This window comes from Hyperolius riggenbachi, chromosome 2 (assembly GCF_040937935.1).
Source record: "Hyperolius riggenbachi isolate aHypRig1 chromosome 2, aHypRig1.pri, whole genome shotgun sequence".
Classification (NCBI taxonomy): domain Eukaryota; kingdom Metazoa; phylum Chordata; class Amphibia; order Anura; family Hyperoliidae; genus Hyperolius; species Hyperolius riggenbachi.
This window is the reverse complement of record NC_090647.1, coordinates 119956118-119971185: the sequence shown is the minus strand read 5'-3', so window position 1 is coordinate 119971185 and position 15068 is coordinate 119956118. Positions and strand designations below refer to the sequence as shown.

Below are 15068 nucleotides of genomic sequence, written 5' to 3'. Positions count from 1 at the left end.
AAACAACAAAACGAACTTTAACCCAGTTTTTGTTTATGGGAGCAATTGACTATACGGTATATACTCAAATATAAGCCTAATTTTTCAACAACAAAAAATGTGCTGAAAAGTTACCTTGGCTTATATGCGAGTCAGTGGAGCAGAACGGATGGTGGAGCAGGTTTTGTTAATGGCAGAGAAACTCTGTGACTCCTTTTGTTATTGACAACAGATGGTCAATAAGATGCAAATAATTATATGTATCTTGGTATTGGGGCAATCAATGCACTTCTGGTCCATTGAGAATTAGCCCAATGCCAAATTTGTATACAATTTGCATGTAGGTTGAAATTATTTGCATCTCCTTGACCATCTCTGTACTGGATGAATCTCTTTGCAGTCTACAAGCATAGATATAGTCACATATTATGCTACGGAACACCAGGAACAGCAATGCGAGGGCAGCAGAGCAACAAGGCTGGATGGATACTCCCCCCCCCCCCCCCCAGGCCAAGTATGTTGGGGCTCCTCTTCCATGTGCAGCATGGCCCCTTCCTGTCCTGTAGACCCCCTCTTCCATGTGTAACATCCATGTACTGCAGCCCCTTTCTTTCATATACAGCTCCCTTGGGCATCAGTTTCCCTTTTTCATGAGTTGCTTCCCCCTTTGTAACCGCCCAAGGCCTGGGCCTCTGTGGCCTTTCCCGAAATCCTTTCCATTAGTCCAGTCACCTGTTAGTCAGGCAAAGAAAGTGATGGGGACACAGGTAAAAAAAAAGCTAGAAAAATTAGGAGAAAAAAAATTGGATTGGGCCCATAATTTTCAATGTGCAGAAATGTCACCCTCTCCCAGTAAACCTAATGGGCTCTGTGTGTCTCAGGGCCCGATGCAACTTTTATCCTAAGATTATCCTAGGAGATAACTTTTCATCTTCTGTTTAAAATAACTTTTCAGCACTCTGCAATTGAAAAAGTAACAAAAAGTAGGTGAAAAAGTACTCACAAAATTATTTTAGTATGTTGTTGCTTGCTGGTGGTTCAACCACTTAAGTACCAATGTTCTCTTCCCCCTTAAAGAGGACCAAAACTAAAAATACAAGATTTCAGTAATAAAATCTATTTTCTAAATTATAATAATAAATAGCAGCCTTTTTTCAGCTGCATGATGACAAATATAAAATATTTTACATTTATTGGAGGAACCCCTCCCTTCCTTTCATATTGCCGGGACAAAATCCAGCAAAATGCTGGAGTAGGTGGTGTCTGGCAATGGAGGAATTGCTATGGCTGCCACCTGTATAACCCTAGTTATGCAAAGAGAAGGGTGAAAAGCATGCACTGAAATGCTCATAGGCTGGAAGGAGTGTTTATTTATCTTTGTATGTGTCAGAGTGGTGCAACTAAATATGTTGAATAAAAAAAATGTTTGGTTTGGGTCCGCTTTAATGACCAGAGGCCACTGGTACAAAAAACAGCAGAATAATGACAAATACCGACAAATTGCCGCACATACCCACCGCAATCGCCATCTGCGCCGCACGTCGGGAACCTCAGCCATCCAATCTGCCGTCTCTATGATGGTAGAGTTCCTGTGAGCTGGCCAGGAGCCACTTTCATTGGCTCCTGAACCTGCCTATGTAGGAGCTGCTTATGTTGATAGACAGGGTCAGGAGCCAATGAAATCAGCTCCTGACCCGCTCATAGGGCTCAGGCAGATGGCAGAGCGAGTGAGCTGCGGCAGGGAGGCAGCAGCGAGATCGTCGGGAGCGGCGAAAGCGGCGAGAACGCACAGCGTCGGTGTATTGAGATCTACACCCTGGCAGCCAGATAGCCATCACAACAGGGCGTAGAATTCAATTAGTGCGGTCCTTAAGTAGTTACAAGTGTACCCGAGGCAATATGTGACATGATGAGATAAACATGTATATGTACAGTGCAAATAACCAGGCTGTTTTACTGTACTTGCTTATTTTGCTGATTGAAAGCGTTAGTTCATTTCTAGGCATGGAAGTGGCAGCTTCTGTCTTGTCGGTACCTTGTTGGGAATGTAGTAAACATCACTGTTAAGAAAACTACAGCCATAAAAGTTTTCCTGGCAGATTACAACTGGGGCAGGGAGAGATAAAATACATGAACTATTGTGCTTTTTCTAACTCACTTAATACGCTGCCACTGAGTAGAGACAGCATAACACTCAACTCCCTTTGTAAATATCTAAAAAAGTCAAGTTTAGGAGCGGGAGGATAAATATAATTGTTTATCTCATTAGTATATTTTCACCTCGGGTTCACTTTAAATAGCATTTTATTGATAAGATGTGAAAATGTCACCAAGGAAAAAACTTGGAGAAAAAGTCAATTGGATAAGGCCCTAAGTGTCTCATTATCCCACTATATTGCATCACTGAATATGTTATTAGATACATTTCAGAAAGCTAATGCTAACTGTGCCAAACAATGCTGTATCATGTGAATGGGCACAGCAGTTTAATTTTAACCGCTCTGTGATAAGCTATAAATGACTTTTTTCCACTCACTGATTTTTTTTTTAAGAAGATGAAATGGAAGAAAAACAGCAAGAATATGTTGTGGGATCCTGAGCCTGTTTCAAGGTAAAGGGGGTTTGGACTTTAATTTAATTACGAGGGATCAGGAAGAAGCTTTGTGTAAAAGGCTGCCTTTGAACTATAAATCTCCTTTCTGTATGCTGTGTGATAGCTGTGCAGGTTTATATTTATTCCAGCTGCTGCTGCTGCTATCAAAATGCAAAATTACTTCTTCTTGCAAAGTGAACCAGACACAATAACACAATCTTTCTGATGAGTACAAACAGTAAACCATCAAAGGGCATCCTCAACTTGCCCTGCAGCGCTGGATCAATGGTTCGAATCTGGACCAGGAATCAGATTCAATTTATTTGGCCAAGTAAGTTCGCACTCACAAGGAATTTGACTTGGCAGTTGCCTAAAGTGGATCCGAGATGAAAAACTAACTATAACAAGTAATTTGTCTATACATCTTATCTAAAGTTTAGATAGTTTACACAGCAAAACTAGCTGAAAACAGCTTTAATAGAATAAGATTATTTCTTCCTGTGATACAATGACAGCAGCCATGTTGTTTGTAAACATTACACACAGCACTCAGCCTCTGAAAAAAACCTAATCCCCACTCCTCCTCCCTTCTTCCCTTCTGCCTCTGAAATCTCTGGCTAGTAATACCTCCCCCTCCTCCTGCCCAGACTGAGCTCCCATGAGCCCTTGCTACTGCCAAGGCTCTCTGAAAACCTGTGGGCGAGGCTTCTTCAGTTTATAGGGAATTAGAGTATTAAAACAAAAACAAAAAGTATTTGGCTTGAGGAATGCCCTATAAACAATAGGAAAGGAACACAATTATGCAATGAGTAAAAGTTCATCTCGGATCCACTTTAACAGATACAAACAAAACAATACAGGGGCAGATAGTATACAGCATACAGTAGGCCTACACGATTTTAGGAAAAAATTGAATCACAATTTTTTCTGTCAAAAATTGTGATTTCGATTTTTTTCACGATTTTCTTCAAATCTAGCTTTAGCATTAAATTCACAATGTACAGCAACATTTACAAAGATGCATTGACAGAAAATGACATCATACTATAAAATTGATAGTATGATGTCATTTTCTGTCATGTTTATAAATGTTACTGCTTTGCGAATTTATGCAAACAACAGCTGCTATTACTAAATGCAAAGCTGAGTACCACAGCAGATCCTGGGCAGTGGGTGGTGATCCAAGTTGTTTGCTCGACAGGATAGTAGAGAGATAACAGATCCTGGGAAGTGAGCGTACAGAACACTGTGTGACCACGGGAGACAAGGTGCAGGGTGCAGAACAGGAGTGCCTGATGTGCGGATGCTTCTCCTCCACAAGCACCGTGCTGGCTGCATTATACTACTTACTACCGCTCTGACTCTTTCCGGCCAGAAGGAGGAAGTGTGCCGTGCGACCAACACAATTTTATGCATAGAACGCTTAAAATAGTACGCATAAAAAGCCCGCATGCATAAAATTATACACATGAAAAAATGGCCACTTTGACGATTAGGAAATCGTCTTGCCGCAAATCGCGATATCGATTTTAAAACAATATATCATGCAGCCCTAGTATACAGTTTATTACAAGTCAAGGACAGTATGTACAGTAAGTTCTATTGCCAGTGAACAAGGTTAAAAGTGTTCATTTACAGTTCTGTGCTGGATGTTTTCCAGTCCTAGCAGCTCTAGCGTGGTTCAGCATTAAGCATGGCTGCCGCCTGTGGGAAAGCGCTGTTCCTGTGCCTGGAAGTTTTAGTTGTGATTGACCGGAATCTTACTCCTGAAGGCATAAGCTGGAAGATGGAGTGAGCTGGGTGAAAGGGGTCAGAGGCAATCTTGGTCACTCTTTCTGCACTTGCTAGCGTACAGATGCTACAGGGAAGGTAAGCTACAGCCAATTATTCTCCGCTGTTCGGATGATGCGCTGTAGTCTCACCTTTTCTAGTACCAAGCAGGAGCCAAACCACACAGTCATAGATGATGTCATGATTGATTCAATGATTGCAGTGTAGAACTGCACCATGAATTTTTGAGGTAGGCCAGACTTTTTCAGCTGCCGTAGGTGGTACATCCTCTGTTGCACTTTCTTGATGATAGTGACAGCATTGTTGTCCCATTTTAGGTTATTTGAGATTGTGGACTCAAGAAACTTGAGTGACACTACCCGGGTTATTGTAGATCCACTATGGAACTATTTACATTGAGTTTGTATGTCCTCTCTGTATTTTAGTGGGTTTCCTCCTCATTCTGCCATTGGTTCCCTTACCCAAAAAAAACATACTGATAAGTTAAACGGAACCAGAAGTGAGAGGAGCTTCTCTGATGCTCTACTCACTAATACTTCACTGGCCTAGAATGAACAGTCAATTCAGATACTTTGACTCTGGTCTGGGACAAGGTCCTCCAGCACCCAAGGCTGAGACACCAAAGTGCGCACCTCCATCCCTCCCACCCCAGCCGTCACACCCTGACTGCTATTAGACTAAGAAGCACCCCAAGGCTCCCAACCCCCCCAATACCTTAATCTCTAGTTATCTGGTTTGCAGTCACTGCCATGTATCCCCTTTTCTTATTTCTCTCTGCTTCAAACACAATAGGGGAATGATAGCTGAGTGAGTTGTGTGCCCCCTCCTACACTGCCGCCTCTGCCTTGGCCCGGCCCTGGTGAGGAAAGGGCTCAGGCACAGCAAGTAGCAACTAGACATATAACTGAACTTTAACAAAGGATTGAACTTCATTTCAGTAGCTGATATCCCCTTTCCCATAAGAAATCTTTACCTTTTCTCAAACAGAACATCAGGGGGCTCTGTATGGCTGATATTTTGGTGAAACCCCTCCCACAGTGTGATGTCATGACCAAGGTCCTGACAGTTAGCTGTCTGTGAACCGCATTGCATTGTGGGAAATAACTGTTTTTCCAACTGCCAAGCAAGCAATATCTCCCTCTGTTATTAGAACTCACAGTAACAAACGTTTCGCAGAGATCACCTCCCTCTTTAAATCAAGAAGAGGAAACATTTTACAATGGTCAAACACTGACTAAATAATTTTTAGGTGAATATTGTGAAAAATAAGCGATTTAATTCATTATTTTATTTTCACTACAGTTCCTCTTTAAATTTGGTCTGAAAGTCAGCATTTCTACTTAGCTCTAAAAGATTCCTTACAGCTTGAAAGCTACTATCTCAGAAAAAAATTCTAGCAGAATATCACTAAAATGGTTAAGGCATCTTTCACAGTGCGACGTTAAACTCACACGTTAGAAAAATGTTTCAATGCAGACTAACGCACAGCAATACTAAGTCTGTGCAACATTCACAGTGCACACATTGCATTTGTGTGTAACGTGTAGCATTATTAGAAAGTGCTGCATGCTGTGCGTTATACACGTTATTAGCTGCGTTGGACTGTTTTCACATGCTTAGTAATAACTTGTAAGCATACTTTTCATTGCCTGTATGCTCTACTGTATGCGACCATAACAGGGCATTAAGTTGCGTTGCGACTTTTGGGGGCGGTGTGTTGTAATTTGCGTTGCGACTTTAACGTTGCATCAAACCGCAATGTCCTACTGTGAAAGAGACCTTAACAAAGCACTTTGTCCTGCTATTCAGCATGAAATCCACATCCAAACTGGAGATAACAGTATCTTTTTTACTTGTTAAACACAAATGTATCAACACTGGAATGTAAACAAACACTCTCTGAGAAACTGTCTCTGCTTCAGGCAGACACACCGTTCAGAATAGCTCATTAGAAGATTTTACTATATAATAAAAAACAGTTATAATAGAAAAACAATAAAATACAATGCCAGTTTTCAGGGCAAGATAAACTACATTTTGGAAACTTGCAATTTGTAAACAGACAATATTACTTGTGCACAAAAGCAAATATAACTGTATGAATAATAAAAAGTAGGAAAACACATTTTTATTGAATGTTATGTCAGAGTTTTAGACCACTTTAAATATATAGGGTAAACATGGTCCTAAATAATATATGCCAGGATTGCATAATGGCAAATGGTTTACAGCTACATTGGCTGTAAAAAAGGAATATTTTGAATTGGGGGGGAAGGGGGGGGGGGCTATGTACAATAATCACAGCTTTCTGCTGACAAAAATGGCCAGTAATTTTCAATGACATTTATAAAATGACCTGCATGTTCAATGATATATATCACATTTTTAACATAACGCTATTTCCTGCAAGCAGCACACACCGTAATAAAAAGTCTATTTTTTAAATCAAATAAATGCCCATACACTGTATAAGCTATTGAGTTCGTACGGTTAGTTTTACAGAGCTGTAGTATGAAAAGCTCCTATGCCTACACTGGCAGACAGGGGGCAGTAAAGCACGGATATACTGTAGCTTATACTAGATTCTTGCAGAAATACATAGAGGTCAACCAACCGTTAAAATTCTGCCTGTCTCGATTTTCTGACTTATCAAATGAAACTAAATGAGCATTACAATGTCATTAGCTGTTGTTGGAATGACTGCATAGTCTTAAATTTGCTATGCAGTGAACATACAAAAAACGCCAGAAGCTAAAGCTTCCACTAATAGAAGTAAAGAGTGACGTCAAACATCTTCCAAAACAGGAAGTGAATAACTGTCTCCCAGGCTTCTGGTATAATTCTCTTTATGCCCAGCATTCCCAGTAGTATTATTTATGGTGGTTATTATGATCAGTAATGTGTGCAGAAGTACTGACTGACTATTGTGCGTAACACAGTCCTATAAAGTCCAGTTATGTCCTTACCAAATATGTAAACATTCCCGGAATCTACAAGCAGCTGGAGCTCATCATGATATGGCGTCATTTTCCTATTAGATAGAAAGCTGCTTAGAAGGGACAGTTAATGACATGAATTATTCAGTGTATTCTGTAAAATGCAGCAGAAAGTGTCAGCTCTATGAAAATTCATGATAATAATAATATATAGAATGTTCCTTGGGCGGGTGTTCACACTGGCTGCAAAAATGTTCCGTATAGTGGAACAAAACGGAACGGATGCGAACACATCAGAATCAGATGTTTTTTTCCGCTAAGAACAGGTCATACATGGAATTATTTTTGGCATAGACGAGCTCTGCAGTACAAGATAAAGATGCAAATATAGTGGTTAGCGCTCTCGCCTTGCAGCGCTGGGTCCGCGGGTCGAATCCCAGCCAGAGCACTATCTGCAAGGAGTTTGTATGTTCTCCCCGTGTCTGTGTGGGTTTCCTCCGGGCATCCTGGTTTCCTCCCACATCCCAAAAACATACAGATAAGTTAATTGGCTTCTCCGTAAATTGGCCCTAGACTACAATTAATACACTACACGATACATACATAGATATATGACTATGGCAGGGATTAGATTGTGAGCTCCTCTGAGGGACAAGAATATATTCTCTGTACAGCGCTGCAGAAGATGTCGGCGCTATATAAATACTAAATAATACCAATAATAATAGTACAGAAGGGGAGAGTGGTAATACAAAGGACAATGATAGAGTAAAAAAAAAGGTGGGAAAAAACCCAGATGCTATACAAAGCAATAGAATCCGTTCACATTAGTTCGTTCGGACCACTCTGATGAGCTACACCTTTGCATCTATAGCGCGTAGGGACCCGAATGGACGGTCGTTGGAAGAAAGAAGCTACGCCAGGTACCGAGTGGGTCGCTGAATTGGAATAGAAAATGGAAGAAAAACTGATGTTCAATGAAACAAACTGATCCATTTCAGCAGAAAATGGATCACTTTTTACAGGATCAGTTTTTGATCCAGTATAGTGGGAATCCAGCCTTAAAAACTTGGCATTTCAAACATGCACCAAGACTTTCGGAAAGCCAGTGTAAATCAAAGCTGTCTATCTCTATTCAAATAGGAAGTCAAGCTGAGCTGAATAGGTGGCTATGCATAGGACTGATCATTTCAACTAATTTGACAGTATTCACAACTGAAAAGCTGGAAAAAGCCATTGTTTACTATGGATCTGACAGAACTGGTAAGGCTAGATTCACAGATAAGACGTATACAATGTTTAAATGTATTCTTCATACTCAACAGCACTATTTTAGAGCAGACATGCTGCAGCTGTGTACATGTACAAAAACTGACATATTCAAAAGAAAAGATGAATTCATAAGTACATTATTTACTCAGAATACGTACAGTTGACTATTACTGCTTCAATAGCAGTTTATCCATGTAGTATTATTATTATTGAAATCTAACATTTATAAACCAGCAACTTATTCCTCAGTACTGCACAAGTACAAATTGTTATAGTTTTTGTTATAGCACTGATGCATTGCCCACAGCTAATGTATCCATAAATAGCTCTACAGTCTTTTAATTGTCCATAAAACCTCCAACTTTGTTAGAAGCGCAGCCACAAAACAGGAAATCCCCGTTTATACCCAAAGAATATAATATTCACTGAGTTATGTCGCCTGAAAAGGGACACAAATTCTTTGAGTCATTCCAGAGAATTTCATACCATGCAACAAACCAAGAATAATCACTCCAAGAAAGAGCAGATTATACTTTTCACATCCTTTATCAAAACAACCTTTTATAAGTTATAATTTACATGTCTGGAGTCTTATACTGGTTGAACTCGATGGACGTATGTCTTTTTTCAACCAAAATAACTATGTAACTATATACATGGATCCACAAACAGGCATAGGCACCCTAAACAACATACTGGCAGACACTGTCATCTCCTCGGCTGTTTGTAGTCTATATTACATTTGTATTATATAAACTGTGGTAGATACTTTTTATTCATTTAGCTTCCTTTTGGCCATTGTATAGTGTTTGCTACGATTTTGCCGCAATTCTCATCCAGGGCTGGAACATACTAGGAGTGCTTTGGCAGTGCTTGCTGATCGCTGGCGATGAGCAAAGCACTACACTAGTGGATCCCTATGGGGGTTCTCCCACTAGCAGGGATGCGATTGAGAGCGATCGTAAAACGCTGCTTGAAGCATTTTGTGAGCGATCCTGGAGCAATTGCGTCAGTGGCTACAATAGCCAAATCGTGATCCCTCCATGAAATTCCGGCACTTCCACGATTTAGCAAATGGCGGCTACTTTACAACTGCCGCAAAGCAGCTCTAACGTGAATAAGATAGCGTTTTTTAAAATGCAAATGCTGTGCAAAATGCTGGCACGTGTGTCTCAGCCCTAAGCGTATTCACATGCAATATAGGGCACTAGGAACTCAAACTTCACACATCAGGTTTGCAAAGCTTCAGGTACAACCGCTGCAGCAGCACTTCACACAGCAAATAGACTTGAAGCGAGTAGATTTGAGCCGTTCTCTGCATCCGATATGTTCTAGTCTCAGTGCCCTTTCATGGATATTACACAGTGTCCAGATTATAATGAACTGTTAATCTTTCAGAGTTGCCTTCTGCACAGCAGACTATGTCTATGAAGTGAACAGAGCTTATCCTTCCTATTAGTGGAAGACGCTGGGCATTGTCTTATCTCCTATAATGCCTGACCAATGTGTAAATCCTTAAGTTTCTCAGGAAGGGGAAATAATGGTATTCTTGCGCTATACTTGCCTTTAAGTTACACTTACGTGCTTTATTTTTTAAAAAGTTTGCTTGTTTTAGAATGTTTAGAATGACAACTGCAAAGGCAGAACTCAAAGTATATATTGTTCTTTAATACTGTAAAATACTGACAAAAATGCTGACCTTAAAGAGAACCTGAGGTGGGATTTAATTATGTTACTGGGGCACAGAGGCTGGTTGTGCACACTAAGACCAGCCTCCAGCACAATGTTTACCTAAGCGCTGTCTGATAGGAGGGAAGTGACGCGGGTGGGTAGCGCTGATGCGGAGGAGGCGGGGGAGCGGCGCTTACTGACAGCGCATAGGTAAACATTGTGCTGGCGATGCGCTGCGTGTTGCCAGCACTGCGGGGGGTATAGCGGCGCGCAGGGTGGACATGGAGGCACACCATGGGGCAACGGAGGATGGTCTTAGTGTGCACTACCAGCCTCTGTGTCCCAGTAACATAATTAAATCCCACCTCGGGTTCTCTTTAAAGGGGCACTATGGCGAAAAAATGTTAAATTTAAAATATGTACAAACATATACAAATAAGAAGTACGTTTTTAACATAGTAAAATGAGCCATAAATTATTTTTCTCTTATGTTGCTGTCACTTACAGTAGGTGGTAGAAATCTGACAGAAACGACAAGTTTTGGACTAGTCCATCTCTTCATGGGGACTTCTCAGGGAATTATTTAATTTCAAAAGCACTTAGTGAATGGCAGTTGCTCTGTCCAACTGCCAAACAACTGTGTAGTAAGCAGGGAAGCTAGCCAGCATCATTGTTTAAATCCTCTTTAGGGAGTAGCTTCATAAAGAACAAAAGCCTAGCCGAGATTCCCCTATGAAGAGATGGAGTAATCCAAAACCGGTCGCTTCTGTCAGATTTCTTCTAGCTACTGTAAGTGACAGCAACATAGGAGAAAAGTAATTTCTGGCTTATTTTACTCTGGAAAAAAAACATACTTCTTATTTGTCTATGTTTGCACATATTTTAAATGTTAAAATGTTTTGCCATAGTGCACCTTTAATAAAAGTGGGATTATATTCTCAAAACAAACATTTCAGTAACCACTCTTAGATACATAAAAGAGCATTTAAAAGCATTCCCAAGCAATCCCTATGTGTATAAATGTTTACTTTCACTGCAGAGAGCAGTACAAGCTTGCTTATCTCTGGCTAATCAGCCAATGTAACCATTGCCTGCCAGAAGACACTCTTTGCTTGAGTCTTGATTTTTGCTCCCTCCCTCCACCCTCTGTTGAATAGACACATCACCTTGGCAACAGCTAAGTCACTTCAGAAAAAAAAGGGGGACAGAGTGAAGCCTCAATAAGAGAGATTCTTCCCGGCAATTGCATTTGCCAAATAGCTAGAGATAAGCAAATCTGTACTGCTCTCCTCAGTAAAAATAACCATTTTTACACACAGGAAATTCTTGTTAATTTTTTCTAATGTTCTTTTATGTATATGGAGTTCGAGATAAGCAGTTCGGGATAAGTTATTTTATGTTCGGGATAAGTTGGTTAAATATCTTAATTGCACAGTCTTCTCTATTCTCACCACTTCACTTTATGAATAGTATAAGAACCAGCTATTAGCATCAGTAGTTTTGGCTGTCAGGATGGCCAGGTAGGTTAGGGGCAGTGAAGGTTAGAGTTAGGGTCAGGTTACAGATAACAACGAAGTACAAAGCCATGTAGGAATCTGCCCTTTCAGTCAAATTAACTGCAGCACACAATCACTCTTTCAACCAATAAAATGTCCACAATCAATTAGAAGTCTATCACTCTGATTATTAAGGTCACTAAATTACTGGCACATTCAATGCAAGTGAAAAATAAAATGCAATGCTTTGTATGTCCACCTTTAGTCTATGTTTATCAAGTAGCATTAGGGAAACATTATGTTAGAAATAGTTTAAATGGGCTAACTTATAGGATAGGCTTCGGCAAAAGCTCAGAATTAGGTTGTTGACTGAGAGTTAAGGATAAAAAAAAAAAAAAAAGAAAGGTTAAACGCTAGGTAAGGCTATCGGAAAGGTAGCAGTTAGTAGGTGGCTAAATTATGGAGATAGGAAAAGTTTACGTTAGGCCTATGGCAGGGGTGAATTAGGAGTAAGTATGTTGCTAAGAGCGGCACTATAGAGAATTAGCTAATTTTTTTTATTAACAGAACCAATGAAACAGGTATGGGGTATTAATGTAAAAACAAAACAAAATAAACAATGATATAAAAAAAAGCCATTTAGGGGGAAATGTGTCGCTTTTGATAGTAGTAAGATGCGATGCATTCAGTGGTTCCTCGCTCCTCTGCCAAAGTTACTCTACCTAGCTACGCTGCTCTTACTTAGCAGCATAACTTCTAATGCCACCGGGACTAGAGCAGGCTATTTTGTTGACATCTCTCTGTGTCCATAACCACACGAGTGCACTGCACATGTCCCTCATTTTTTTATGCGCAGTACATTTGAGTGGGGGGCGGGTGCACAGAGTGCTGGGGGCCTCAGAAACCATGCTGCTATAAGGACAGCATAGCTAAGTAGAATCACTTTGGCAGTAGCACAAGGGACCTCCAGAAGGTAGGAAAGTCCAACTGTTCCTACTGCATCGTTGAAAGGAAATATATAGATTTTTAAAAAGGCAGTTATAATTGTTGTCCCCACAGTTGAATGAACTGATCAGACTGATATGCATTCAATTTTTTTTTTATCCAGTATTTGGTTCTGTCTCTCAATAAGCCCTGTGCTAAATACCACCTTTCAGTGTAGCATTAACCTGTCCAACATCCAAAGCGTTAAAATATCTTGTTAGTTTGAAACATGCAAATGACCCTCTAGATATTACAGAGAGTAATTTGAAGCTCTCGTTGTACAGATAGGGTAATCACTGCAGGTGAATTTATCATCACAAAAGAGAAAGAAAAGTCGCCTTAGGAAGCAGCTGAGCAGTCGCAGGCAGAAGATTTTCTTCACGTTGCCTGGATACCATGATAGTTTTCACTGCAGTGGCACGTGTCACTGAAGGCAAGTAGTGACTGTGTGACATTCCAGGCTTAAGCTTCACCTCAGAGAAGGCCAAGAGGAGTCATAAACATGCCACACATATCCTCGTAAATCACTGGTTCATGTCAGCTCAGCGGGAAAGAAGGTTTCCAACATGCGATAATAAAGCGGACTTCCTGGTGATGTGAACGGATTTGCATATAGCACTCTTACGTTGCTAGTCTAATCAAATACCTGTTCTATTACAAGTAAATCTTTTCATTACAGCTCAGGTTTTTATAAAAACGACTGATAATCTCATGATGATAGAATATACATTTATGTTACATTAGCTATAAAGTGTTTATTTAAAAAAAAATAAGCAAAACAAAGAAAAAAAAACGGTAATAAGAAACCTTCCTCAGAACTAGCTAACCAAATCAGTTTCAGGCCCCCTACACACTACAAATACGATTTGTGATTCCAATTGACACTTGATGCTAGCAACACAAGAATAAAAACGCAAAAAAAAACGTAGCATGCAGGACTTTTTTGCATCAAAAATCGTAATCCCATGTGCAAATCACATCAAAATCGGAAAATGGAATCAGAATCTCATGTAGTGTAAATGAGCCCTGAAAGGGGATGATGATGATGGGGAAAATGATGGTGTTGCAATATATGTTATCAGTCATGTAATAGGAAGAGCAGTTATTTCTCCATTGAGTTGGTTTCAAAGAAATGCCTAAAAATACAATTTCTCAGTACCTGACAGCTCCTTTCCCATCAGTAACAGAAGTCTTCCCGAGGGGTATTCCCTTTCACAGTTGGAATGAGCTGTCATCCTGCTACACACTGGCAATTTTGTAACTCATTTTTCTTCTGCACTCATACTTCTGTAAGGGCCTTTTCCACTTGCATAAGGGATGCAATGCGACTATCACGTCACATCGCATCACTTCTGCTCCCGTTCGCGTCACTTCCACATCACCCGATGTGAAAGTGTATAGGATGAGACAGCACTCAGAGCATGCTGCAGATTTTATGACCACTCCACATAACCACCACGCAATGGATACTGTTCCATTGCCGTGCATTGGTTTCAGTACAGCCGCGGTGCGATGCGGCTGTGTACCACATCGTCCCACGTGTAGTGGAAACTGACCCTTACGCTTGGATGACACATAAAACGGGTGTCCAATATTGTCTGTGTTAGACAGTTGGCATCAGCAGCATCCAACTGCCATTATCTACAGTATAACCACACCCCCTAACATTGCGATAGGCTAAAAGTTTTTTTGTATGGATATACATATGCACAGAAGGAAATATTGGTTGCTTGGCTGTTGGAAACAGTGGTTATTTCCCACAATGCAAAACAGTTCATAGACAGGAAACAGTCAGGACCTAGGTCATGACATCACACTGGGGGAGTTGTTTCACAACAATAGTAGCCATACAGATCCATCTGATGATCTATTCAAAAAGGTAAAGATTTCTTATGGGATAGAGGGTATCAACTACTGACTGGGATAAAGCTAAATGCTTGGTTACAGTTCCTCTTTAAGTCACACATGTTTTTAAAATAGTATTATCAGTCATAAGAGTGATCATAAATAGTCGAGAGAATTGATGGTTTGTTCTGGGGCCTGCATTTATACAGATTTTGCCTTGTTAGACACAAAGAGAATTAGATTTGGAAATTGATGTCGAGCAGTCAAAGTCTGGCCGATACACTTCATCAAATGCATTAAAACAATTGTCCATTTCACACAGCGAAGCGTAAACAACATGAAGCCGCGCACAAGATGAACAGTGAATATTCACACAGTACTTTCTAAAAAGCTTCTGTTACCAGAATACAAATGTGTCTTTGATAATGCCACTTACTGGCCTGTAGGGTACTATACAAGATCATAGCACTATAAAGGACTGAAAAACTATGAAGATTTGAG

General features: G+C 40.3%; 1 protein-coding gene across 16 annotated transcripts in view; it reads right to left on the bottom strand.

Annotated features, from left to right (window-relative positions):
* The window catches only part of PDE1B (phosphodiesterase 1B), a 493290-nt gene that overhangs the window by 136685 nt on the left and 341537 nt on the right, over positions 1-15068 (bottom strand). The gene's annotated exons all lie outside the window — the stretch shown is intronic.